At 38.5% G+C, this 12,719-nt stretch overlaps 1 protein-coding gene across 1 annotated transcript in view; it reads right to left on the bottom strand.

The window, feature by feature from the left end:
• RALYL (RALY RNA binding protein like) overlaps positions 1-12,719 on the bottom strand; it is an 894,790-nt gene that overhangs the window by 66,802 nt on the left and 815,269 nt on the right. The gene's annotated exons all lie outside the window — the stretch shown is intronic.

Raw genomic sequence — 12,719 nt, 5'->3', positions numbered from 1 at the left:
ATCAGAACCGTCACCCGCAGAATGAAGCTCTCCGTCCTCATGTTCTGCAAATTGTGACGCAGTGTCTGACATGGCCCTAATATTATCAGCGCACTCTGTTCTCACCCCAGAGTGATCACGCTTACCTCTTAGTTCTGGTAATTTAGCCAAAACTTCAGTCATAACAGTTGCCATATCCTGTAATGTGATTTGTAATGGCCGCCCAGATGTACTCGGCGCTACAATATCACGCACCTCCCGAGCGGGAGATGCAGGTACTGACACGTGAGGCGAGTTAGTCGGCATAACTCTCCCCTCGTTGTTTGGTGAAATATGTTCAATTTGTACAGATTGACTTTTATTTAAAGTAGCATCAATACAGTTAGTACATAAATTTCTATTGGGCTCCACTTTGGCTTTAGCACATATAGCACAGATATCTTCCTCTGAATCAGACATGTTTAACACACTAGCAAATAAACTAGCAACTTGGAAATACTTTTCAAGTAATTTACTATAATATGAAAACGTACTGTGCCTATAAGAAGCACAGAAAAAGTTATGACAGTTGAAAATTAATAAACTGAAAAGTTATAGCATCAAATCTTTGTAAAAAACACAATTTTAGCAAAGGATTGCTCCCATTAGCAAAGGATAACTAACCCTGATAGCAGAAAAAAAATACAGAAATAAACGTTTTTTTATCACAGTCAACTACAATCTCACAGCTCTGCTGTGAGTGATTACCTCCCTCAAAACAAGTTTTGAAGACCCCTGAGTTCTGTAGAGATGAACCGGATCATGCAGGGAAGACAATAAACTTCTGACTGAATTTTTTGATGCGTAGCAAAAGCACCAAAAAGGCCCCTCCCCCTCACACATAACAGTGAGAGAGATCAGTAAACTGTCATAAATTAAATAAAACGACTGCCAAGTGGAAAAAAATAGTGCCCAAAACATTTTTTCACCCAGTACCTCAGAAAATTAAACGATTTTACATGCCAGCAAAAAATGTTTAACATTAATAAATTGAGTGTTATTAAAAAGCCTGTTGCTAGTCCCTGCAAATTAGGCTAAAGTTTTATGCATACAGTATAATTCCAGTGAAGTGCCATTCCCCAGAATACTGAAGTGTAAAATATACATACATGACAGCCTGATACCAGTTGCTGCTACTGCATTTAAGGCTGAGTTTACATTATATTGGTATGGCAGAATTTTCTCATCAATTCCATTGTCAGAAAATAATAAGCTGCTACATACCTCTTTGCAGATTAATCTGCCCGCTGTCCCCTGATCTGAAGTTTACCTCTCCTCAGATGGCCGAGAAACAGCAATATGATCTTAACTACTCCGGCTAAAATCATAGAAAAACTCAGGTAGATTCTTCTTCAAATTCTACCAGAGAAGGAATAACACACTCCAGTGCTATTATAAAATAACAAACTTTTGATTGAAGGTATGAAACTAAGTATAATCACCACAGTCCTCTCACACATCCTATCTATTTGTTGGGTGCAAGAGAATGACTGGTAATGGCAGTTAGGGGAGGAGCTATATAGCAGCTCTGCTGGGTGAATCCTCTTGCACTTCCTGTTGGGGAGGAGTTAATATCCCATAAGTAATGGATGATCCGTGGACTGGATACACTTAACAAGAGAAATGGGATTCGACAATGTCCCCATCCGGGCCAACCGTTTGGGTAACTCCTTCCTATCTAGATGGATCAAAGCTCTCAGTGCATATGGGGTTACAATTTCCGTTTCTAAGTGCAAATTGGTTGAATACTCTGTTTCTGTAATCCAATCTAAAATATATTTACTTTGCGTAACTAAGTTATAATATCTGAGGTTTGGAAGTGCCAGGCCTCCTACATTTGTATGTAAAGATAGATTATATATAGATATCTGTCTACGCTTTTGCTACCAAACAAACCCTGCTGTGATACTATTAAACAAAGCTACATCTTTACTCTTGATCAGAAACGGAAGATTTTTAAGTAAATGTAATAATTGTGGAAAAAAAAATTGTCTTGACCATGGCAGCCCATGCTGATAATGAAATTGGAAGCGACATCCACTTATCTACCTCTTTTTTGTATTTGCAAAAATAAGGTGTAAAATTTAATTTATACCAGGCATTAGGATCTTTATGTATTTTAACCCCTAAATAGTTTATTGATTCTACTGATTTAAAAGGGTATCTACGAGTTAGGGTATCATTTTGAGTGATCCATAGGATTTCGGATTTTTCTGGATTGATTTTATAACCAGCAAAAGACCCAAATTGTTTAGCCAAAGTAAAAAAATGCTGGATTGAAAGATCAGATTCATTCAAAAATAGAAGTAGATCATCCGCATATAAAGTAAGGACTATTTTAATTTTACCAACCATTATCCCGGAAAGTTCTTGTCTCAGTTTAATCGTGAAGGGCTCTAGCGCCAAATTAAACAGAAGGGGTGAAAGAGGACAGCCCTGGCGTGTACCCTTTTCTAAAATAATATCTTGAGAAAGTTCAGAATTAATTAGTAGATTGGAAATTGGGTTTTGATAGATTGCATATATCATATTTAGGAAATTGCCCTTAAATCCAAAACTCGCTAATGAATAAAATAGATTATCCCAATTGATGAGATCAAAAGCCTTTTCAGCATTGATCGCCAATAACGCCATGTTAGATCTCTCTCGGCATGCCTTACCCTTATTTTCAGTCCAAAAAACTTCTAAGACCGTCAAGACCTGGCGGATAATTTTAGACACATTTCTACCTGGCATAAAGCAGGCTTGATCCGGATGGACTAAAATCCCTATATAGGTTTTCAGCCTATTTGCAATAATGGCCGTAAAGATTTTATAGTCACAATTTAATAGTGATATTGGTCTATATGCGGACATGTTTTCTGGGTCTTTATTCTTTTTATATATCAGGGTAATGGTTGACGCCGAGAAATATCTAGATGGCTTTTTATTTTCAATGTAGTAAGAATTAAACAAATTCACTAAAGTATCTGGAATATGCTCAAGTAAAATTTTATATAATTCTATTGGGAGTTGATCCGGGCCAGGGGCTTTATAGGTTTTGTAATTCTAGATCTTGGTCAGATATTTTAGGAGTTTTAAGATTATTCCAAAAACTTAGGCCTAGATTTGGAGTTTGGCGGTAAAAGGGCTGTTAACGCTCCGCAGGCTTTTTTCTGGCCGCACCATAAAATTAACTCTGGTATCGAGAGTTCAAACAAATGCTGCGTTAGGCTCCAAAAAAGGAGCGTAGAGCATTTTTACCGCAAATGCAACTCTCGATACCAGAGTTGCTTACGGACGCGGCCAGCCTCAAAAACGTGCTCGTGCACGATTCTCCCATAGGAAACAATGGGGCTGTTTGAGCTGAAAAAAAACCTAACACCTGCAAAAAAGCAGCGTTCAGCTCCTAACGCAGCCCCATTGTTTCCTATGGGGAAACACTTCCTACGTCTGCACCTAACACTCTAACATGTACCCCGAGTCTAAACACCCCTAACCTTACACTTATTAACCCCTAATCTGCCGCCCCCGCTATCGCTGACCCCTGCATATTTTTTTTAACCCCTAATCTGCCGCTCCGTAAACCGCCGCAACCTACGTTATCCCTATGTACCCCTAATCTGCTGCCCTAACATCGCCGACCCCTATATTATATTTATTAACCCCTAATCTGCCCCCCTCCACGTCGCCGACACCTGCCTACACTTATTAACCCCTAATCTGCCGAGCGGACCTGAGCGCTACTATAATAAAGTTATTAACCCCTAATCCGCCTCACTAACCCTATCATAAATAGTATTAACCCCTAATCTGCCCTCCCTAATATCGCCGACACCTACCTTCAATTATTAACCCCTAATCTTCCGAGCGGAGCTCACCGCTATTCTAATAAATGGATTAACCCCTAACGCTAAGTCTAACCCTAACACTAACACCCCCCTAAGTTAAATATAATTTACATCTAACGAAATAAATTAACTCTTATTAAATAAATGATTCCTATTTAAAGCTAAATACTTACCTGTAAAATAAATCCTAATATAGCTACAATATAAATTATAATTATATTATAGCTATTTTAGGATTAATATTTATTTTACAGGCAACTTTGTAATTATTTTAACCAGGTACAATAGCTATTAAATAGTTAAGAACTATTTAATAGTTACCTAGTTAAAATAATAACAAATTTACCTGTAAAATAAATCCTAACCTAAGATATAATTAAACCTAAAACTACCCTATCAATAAAATAATTAAATAAACTACCTACAATTACCTACAATTAACCTAACACTACACTATCAATAAATTAATTAAACACAATTCCTACAAATAAATACAATTAAATAAACTAGCTAAAGTACAAAAAATAAAAAAGAACTAAGTTACAGAAAATAAAAAAATATTTACAAACATAAGAAAAATATTACAACAATTTTAAACTAATTACACCTACTCTAAGCCCCCTAATAAAATAACAAAGCCCCCCAAAATAAAAAATTCCCTACCCTATTCTAAATTAAAAAACTTACAAGCTCTTTTACCTTACCAGCCCTGAACAGGGCCCTTTGCGGGGCATGCCCCAAGAATTTCAGCTCTTTTGCCTGTAAAAGAATAAATACAATACCCCCCCCCCAACATTACAACCCACCACCCACATACCCCTAATCTAACCCAAACCCCCCTTAAATAAACCTAACACTAATCCCCTGAAGATCTTCCTACCTTGTCTTCACCATACCAGGTTCACCGATCCGTCCTGAAGAGCTCCTCCGATGTCCTGATCCAAGCCCAAGCGGGGGCTGAAGAGGTCCATGATCCGGTCAAAGTCTTCATCCAAGCGGGGCAGAAGAGGATCTTCCATCCGATTGAAGTCATCATCCAGGCGGCATCTTCTATGGTCTTCCATCCGGAGCGAAGCGGCAGGATCCTGAAGACCTCCAGCGCGGAACATCCATCCGGACCGACGACTGAACGACGAATGACTGTTCCTTTAAGGGACGTCATCCAAGATGGCGTCCCTCGAATTCCGATTGGCTGATAGGATTCTATCAGCCAATCGGAATTAAGGTAGGAATTTTCTGATTGGCTGATGGAATCAGCCAATCAAAATCTAGTTCAATCCGATTGGCCGATCCAATCAGCCAATCAGATTGAGCTCGCATTCTATTGGCTGATCGGAACAGCCAATAGAATGCGAGCTCAATCTGATTGGCTGATTGGATCAGCCAATCGGATTGAACTTGATTCTGATTGGCTGATTCCATCAGCCAATCAGAAAATTCCTACCTTAATTCCGATTGGCTGATAGAATCCTATCAGCCAATCGGAATTCGAGGGACGCCATCTTGGATGACGTCCCTTAAAGGAACAGTCATTTGTCGTTCAGTCGTCGGTCCGGATGGATGTTCCGCGCTGGAGGTCTTCAGGATCCTGCCGCTTCGCTCCGGATGGAAGACCATAGAAGATGCCGCCTGGATGATGACTTCAATCGGATGGAAGATCCTCTTCTGCCCCGCTTGGATGAAGACTTTGACCGGATCATGGACCTCTTCAGCCCCCGCTTGGGCTTGGATCAGGACATCGGAGGAGCTCTTCAGGACGGATCGGTGAACCTGGTATGGTGAAGACAAGGTAGGAAGATCTTCAGGGGCTTAGTGTTAGGTTTATTTAAGGGGGGTTTGGGTTAGATTAGGGGTATGTGGGTGGTGGGTTGTAATGTTGGGGGGGGGGGTATTGTATTTATTCTTTTACAGGCAAAAGAGCTGAAATTCTTGGGGCATGCCCCGCAAAGGGCCCTGTTCAGGGCTGGTAAGGTAAAAGAGCTTGTAAGTTTTTTAATTTAGAATAGGGTAGGGAATTTTTTATTTTGGGGGGCTTTGTTATTTTATTAGGGGGCTTAGAGTAGGTGTAATTAGTTTAAAATTGTTGTAATATTTTTCTTATGTTTGTAAATATTTTTTTATTTTCTGTAACTTAGTTCTTTTTTATTTTTTGTACTTTAGCTAGTTTATTTAATTGTATTTATTTGTAGGAATTGTGTTTAATTAATTTATTGATAGTGTAGTGTTAGGTTAATTGTAGGTAATTGTAGGTAGTTTATTTAATTATTTTATTGATAGGGTAGTTTTAGGTTTAATTATATCTTAGGTTAGGATTTATTTTACAGGTAAATTTGTTATTATTTTAACTAGGTAACTATTAAATAGTTCTTAACTATTTAATAGCTATTGTACCTGGTTAAAATAATTACAAAGTTGCCTGTAAAATAAATATTAATCCTAAAATAGCTATAATATAATTATAATTTATATTGTAGCTATATTAGGGTTTATTTTACAGGTAAGTATTTAGCTTTAAATAGGAATCATTTATTTAATAAGAGTTAATTTATTTTGTTAGATAAAAATTATATTTAACTTAGGGGGGTGTTAGTGTTAGGGTTAGACTTAGCTTTAGGGGTTAATCAATTTATTAGAATAGCGGTGAGCTCCGCTCGGAAGATTAGGGGTTAATAATTGAAGGTAGGTGTCGGCGATGTTAGGGAGGGCAGATTAGGGGTTAATACTATTTATGATAGGGTTAGTGAGGCGGATTAGGGGTTAATAACTTTATTATAGTAGCGCTCAGGTCCGCTCGGCAGATTAGGGGTTAATAAATGTAGGCAGGTGTCGGCGACGTTGAGGGGGGCAGATTAGGGGTTAATAAATATAATATAGGGGTCGGCGATGTTAGGGCAGCAGATTAGGGGTACATAGGGATAACGTAGGTGGCGGCGATTTGCGGTCGGAAGATTAGGGGTTAATTATTTTAAGTAGCTGGCGGCGACGTTGTGGGGGGCAAGTTAGGGGTTAATAAATATAATATAGGGGTCGGCGGGGTTAGGGGCAGCAGATTAGGGGTACATAAGTATAACGTAGGTGGCGGTCGGCAGATTAGGGGTTAAAAATTTTAATCGAGTGGCGGCGATGTGGGGGGACCTCGGTTTAGGGGTACATAGGTAGTTTATGGGTGTTAGTGTACTTTAGGGTACAGTAGTTAAGAGCTTTATAAACCGGCGTTAGCCAGAAAGCTCTTAACTCCTGCTATTTTCAGGCGGCTGGAATTTTGTCGTTAGAGCTCTAACGCTCACTTCAGAAACGACTCTAAATACCAGCGTTAGAAAGATCCCATTGAAAAGATAGGATACGCAAATGGCGTAGGGGGATCTGCGGTATGGAAAAGTCGCGGCTGAAAAGTGAGCGTTAGACCCTTTAATCACTGACTCCAAATACCGGCGGTAGCCTAAAACCAGCGTTAGGAGCCTCTAACGCTGGTTTTGACGGCTACCGCCGAACTCCAAATCTAGGCCTTAGTTTATTCTGTATATTTATTTCTTCCTTCTTATAGATCTTTTTATAAAATTCATAAAAAGCTTATTTTATTTTAGTAAGATTGGTGACGCTTTTACCTGCCAGTCTAATTTTATGGATTCTTTTACTACTTTGTCTATTTTTGATTACAATTGAAAGATATCTAGCCGATCTTCCGTAATTCCCATTATATTTAGCTCTCGACTTTAAATCATCTTGAATGGTCTTATGCTTCGATCCCTTTCATTTTTTTTTCTCAGAGTAATTGTCCCACGCTAGTTTATCAGGGTTTTTAATATATGCCTCATAGGCATTCCTAACTTGATTTGTTAACTGAGTTTCTCTGGCCTTACTTTTCCATTTGCACAAATATGCTCTTATTTCACCCCTAATGAATGCCTTGAATGCTTCCCAGAATGTTTCTAGTTTAAACAAATATGTGTTATTATTATTTTTATATTCGTTCCACTTCTCAGTCAACCAATTGGTGAATTGTAAGTTATTAATTAAATAGGAGGGAAAAGAAAGCCTAGAGAAATTAGGGCCAAAATCTGGTCCAATCTTTATCAACAAAGAGATGACCGCATGGTCAGAAATGACTATATCTTTAATGCCTGCACTGATGACTTGGTTTAGTTCATATTCTGAGACCAGAAACATATCTATACGCGAGAGTGTATTAAATGTTTTCGATTCGCATGCAAATGCTTTTACATCTGGGAATTGTGCACGCCATATATCTGTAAGCCCTAGATCCATCATAAAATTAAAGAGAGTCCGATTCTTCCCATGTTCACATTTATTTAAACATTTCAACCTATCTAATCGAGGCCTATGTGCTATATTAAAGTCTCCGCCTATAATAATTCTCTGGTTACTATAATACATCAATTTAGCCTTCAGGTTATCCCAAAATTTTTTATCAGGTTTATTGGGACCATAAACATTACACAAGACCATTTTCACTTCATGAATCAATACTTCTAAAATAAGATATCTCCCATTCTGATCTATAGTTTGGGAGAGAATATCACACTGCAAACTCCTATTAAATAGGATCGCCGCTCCCCTTTTCCTCCCACAGTATGGTGAGTTTACTATATTTCCAACCAATTTGGATTTTAATTTTAGAGCTTCCTCAGGTTTTAAATGCGTCTCTTGCAGGAAAACTATTTGTGGGTTGAAGGAATTTAAATATTTTATTATTGACTTTCTTTTTATACGGGATGTTATCCCACCCACATTCCAAGATATAAAGTTAAGTTTGTTTATATTCATTTTGTACTACTAGAAAAAGGATTGTGAGGTGCGGGGGGGGGGGGGGGGGGCGAGGGAAAGGAGAACCCCCCCCCACAAACTTACAACATTCATACAATCCAAACGCCAATCATAATTTTCATAACATCAAAAGAAAAGACCTGATATTCTAATCCTTCTAATTAAGTTTAAGCTCTTTACATAATGATTGAGCCGCCTCAGCTTCTGTAATTACTCGAGTAGTGCCATTCACGTTAATTATAATTTTTGCCAGGTAGACTAATCTTGCTTGTAATTTAGCATTAATACATTTTGTACAATGCGGGGCCATTATTCTTCATTTTGCTGTGGTTTCTGCAGAAAAATCTTGAAATAATAGCAATCTATGTTGATTGATTTTACATTCCTGAATTTTGCGGTAGTTCTGCATTATAGATATCTTATCTTGAAAATTAAGAAACTTTATTATAATTGTTCTAGGTCTAGGAGATCCACTAAGGTTATCCTTAATTGGTCCTAATCTGTGCGCCCTTTCTTTTAGAATGGGGGGTTGCTTATGTAAGCCCACACATTATGGCAGCAGAACTGATGCGAAGAATATGAGATCACTATACTCTCAGGCAGGCCAACTACTTTAACGTTGTTATGTCTGGTCCTGTCTTCAAGGTCTTCAATCCTAGCCTGCATTATGGCCATTTTATTTTCATGCTCAGTTACCATTATTTCTTGACTGTTTGCCTGATCCTCTAAGCTGGAAATTCTAAGCTCTGCTTCATCGAGCCGATTAGAGAACTGTCTAACTTCTGTCACAAGACTAGATATCTCTGATTTAATCTCTGTAAATTGTGGAGTGAATAAATCAGACTTGTGTTGTAGTAACTGTTTACTCTCTATAGATATCGGCATAGGTTCCTCATGAGAACTTAAGCTAGTCCTAGGTCCCTTTTTGTCCTTTGATTTAGGCGGCATAGCTAAAGGTGTATTAGAAGTAGAGGACAAAAATGTGTCCATTGGGTGCAGCAAAGAAGAAAACAAACAGTGAGATACCTATCAGTGAGGGGGAAAAAAAAAAGAGTGCGCATAGTGTATCAGAGACCTAGAGCAGGCCCAATATAGCAATCATATATCAGGAGCCAATACAGGCCCCCAGCGGGAAAATAGGGAACATGTAGTGAAATGTATAGTGAAAAATGAATCTTCTAGGGCTATGCCGACACACTTATTGTGATTATTTAAATCAGCTAGGATTAGCTATTTGTCTATACCACACATCAGGCTTTAACAGAGTCTAACCTTGCTATGCAGTGCAACGAGCTTATCCTAATATTGTAAAGCTCAAGAGACCGAGGTACATGGTCATAGACAAACAATTATATACACCAACTCATGCATACATAAGGCTATAAACTCATACATCAGTCCCTCCCCTATATCTAAATCCAATATCTTATCCTAGTTCCCTTTTCCTTTTAATGTAATACTACTCAGATAAACTGTACACTGGATATGATAGTCATTACCCTACAAAACCAATTGTTTTCCTGAATTTTGAATTATCTTTATGTTTCAGCTGGAACTTCAATAATATAAAGTCTCCTTATTTTAATACACTGTAGAGTTTGTATGTAATACCGTTAAGCAATCTTACATTCATTTCTACACCTAATTGTTCTCACACACTATTATGGAACATAATATGAGGCACATAGTAAAACATAAAAGAACATTTCAAAAACCTCTTAAAAATCAAGCATTAACATAATTACCAATGCCTTTTAACCAGCCCACCTGTAAACATATAAATAGCATATAACATGTAGGTATTCTCTTATTGCAACATTATTGACAGGCATCTATCAGTCATTTATCAGAAGGAGTTCAACTTTACCTTGTTTCTCAGAGCTTCATCTGTAAAGTTATGCAAGATAATACAGATTTTAAGCCTCTTAAAACTAATAACTGCTGCTTCAGAGGAGAAATATTCTGGTACTAAACAAGTAAGATTTCAAAAGCACTATTGGCAAACTTGTCCATGGCTTTATCTTGATGAAACACCCAAGCAGGAGTTCACAGCGAAGTTTACCATTGCTTGTAATCCCAGGATATCCAAAGCACATTCAAGGTCTCTAGGTAACACTTGGACCTGGTGCTTTATAACACAGAATCAAAATTTCCCAGCAAGAGATTTTCTTATACACCCTGGTGCTGCAGGTTAAGAAGCGTATGTTATCCAATTTATATAGGGGCTTATGACTCAGATATATCACATAACTTAGTAGCTGAGTAGCTGGTTCCCCTGCAAAGTTCTGTATAGGGCTTTTCCTGTATGGTAATACCAGTGCCACAGCACAACACAGTTCCCTGGCCCATATGTGCCCCAGGGACTTACTCCAGTGGTTACACAAATCGCTATTTCCGCGATGCCTGAACAGGGGAACTTCCACCAGGTGAGTCTATGGACCAGCAGAAACAGACAGACTTGCTACTAGCCTTGAACAGGGAACACAGGAACACACCCTGTATTGTAAGCTGACCGCCCCTCGTAGATTACTTGCAGCAAACCACAGCCGTTTGCGGGGATTGGATATGCTCACTTGCCGCTCCTCAGTATGACCGGGTAATCTGTGGTCCCACCTCCACTGAACTTGACCAGGCTTGTTGCCCACCTCCACTGAACTTGACCAGGCTTGTCAGCCAATCGGATTGAACCTCAATCTGATTGGCTAATTGAATCAGCCAATCAGATTTTTCTTACCTTAATTCCGATTGGCTGATAGAATCCTATCAGCGAATCAGAATTCGAGGGACGCCATCTTGGATGACGTCCCTTAAAGGAACCTTCGTTCATCGTTAGTCCGTCGGTTAAAGAGGATGGCTCCGCGTCGGCTGGATGAAAGATGGCTCCGCTCCTGATGGATGAAGATAGAAGACACCGCTTGGATGAAGACTTCTACTGGATGGAGGACCTCTTCTTGCACTGCTTGGATGAAGACTTCTACCGGATGGATGACATCTTCTTGCTCCGCTTGGATGAAGAATTCGGCTCAGCTGGGTGAAGACGACTCAAGGTAGGGAGATCTTCAGGGGGTTAGTGTTAGGTTTATTTAAGGGGGGTTTGGGTGGGTTAGAGTAGGGTTATGTGGGTGGTGGGTTTTAATGTTGGGGGGGTTGTATTTTTTTTACAGGTAAAAGAGCTGATTACTTTGGGGCAATGCCCCACAAAAAGCCCTTTTAAGGGCTGGTAAAAGAGCTGATTACTTTGTATTTTAGAATAGGGTAGGGCATTTTATTATTATGGGGGGCTTTTTTATTTTATTAGGGGGCTTAGATTTTTTTTATTTTCTGTAATTTAGTGGGGGGTTTTGTATTATAGATTAGTTTATTTAATTGTATTTTAGTTTAGCTAATTGTAGTTAATTTATTTAATTAATTTATTGATAGTGTAGTGTTAGGTTTATTTGTAATTTAGGATAGGATTTATTTTACAGGTAATTTTGAAATTATTTTAACTAGGTAGCTATTAAATATTTATTAACTATTTAATAGCTATTGTACCTAGTTAAAATAAATACAAAGTTGCCTGTAAAATAAATATAAATCCTAAAATAGCTACAATGTAACTAATAGTTATATTGTAGCTATATTAGGATTTATTTTAGAGGTAAGTATTTAGTTTTATATAGAAATAATTTATTTTTTGATAGTACATTTATTTAGAATAATTTAAATTATATTTAAGTTAGGGGGCTGTGAGGGTTAGGGTTAGACTTAGGTTTAGGGGTTAATAACTTTATTATAGTAGCGGCGACGGTGGGGGCGGCAGATTATGGGTTAATTGTAGGTAGGTGGCAGCGGCAGATTAGGGGTTAATACAATTTATTATAGTGTTTGCGAGGCGGGAGTGCAGCGGTTTAGGGGTTAATACATTTATTATAGTGGTGGCGATGTCCGGTCGGCAGATTAGGGGTTAATACGTGTAGTTAGGTGGCGGCGACATTGGGGGGGGCAGATTAGGGGCTAATAAATATAATATAGGCGTCGCGATGTTAGGGGCAGCAGATTAGGGGTTCATAGAGATAATGTAGGTTGCGGCGGTGTCCGGAGCGG

This window comes from Bombina bombina, chromosome 5, assembly GCF_027579735.1.
Source record: "Bombina bombina isolate aBomBom1 chromosome 5, aBomBom1.pri, whole genome shotgun sequence".
NCBI classification, from domain to species: Eukaryota; Metazoa; Chordata; class Amphibia; order Anura; family Bombinatoridae; genus Bombina; species Bombina bombina.
The sequence above is the reverse complement of the archived record's forward strand: the minus strand, read 5'-3'. Positions and strand labels throughout refer to the sequence as shown.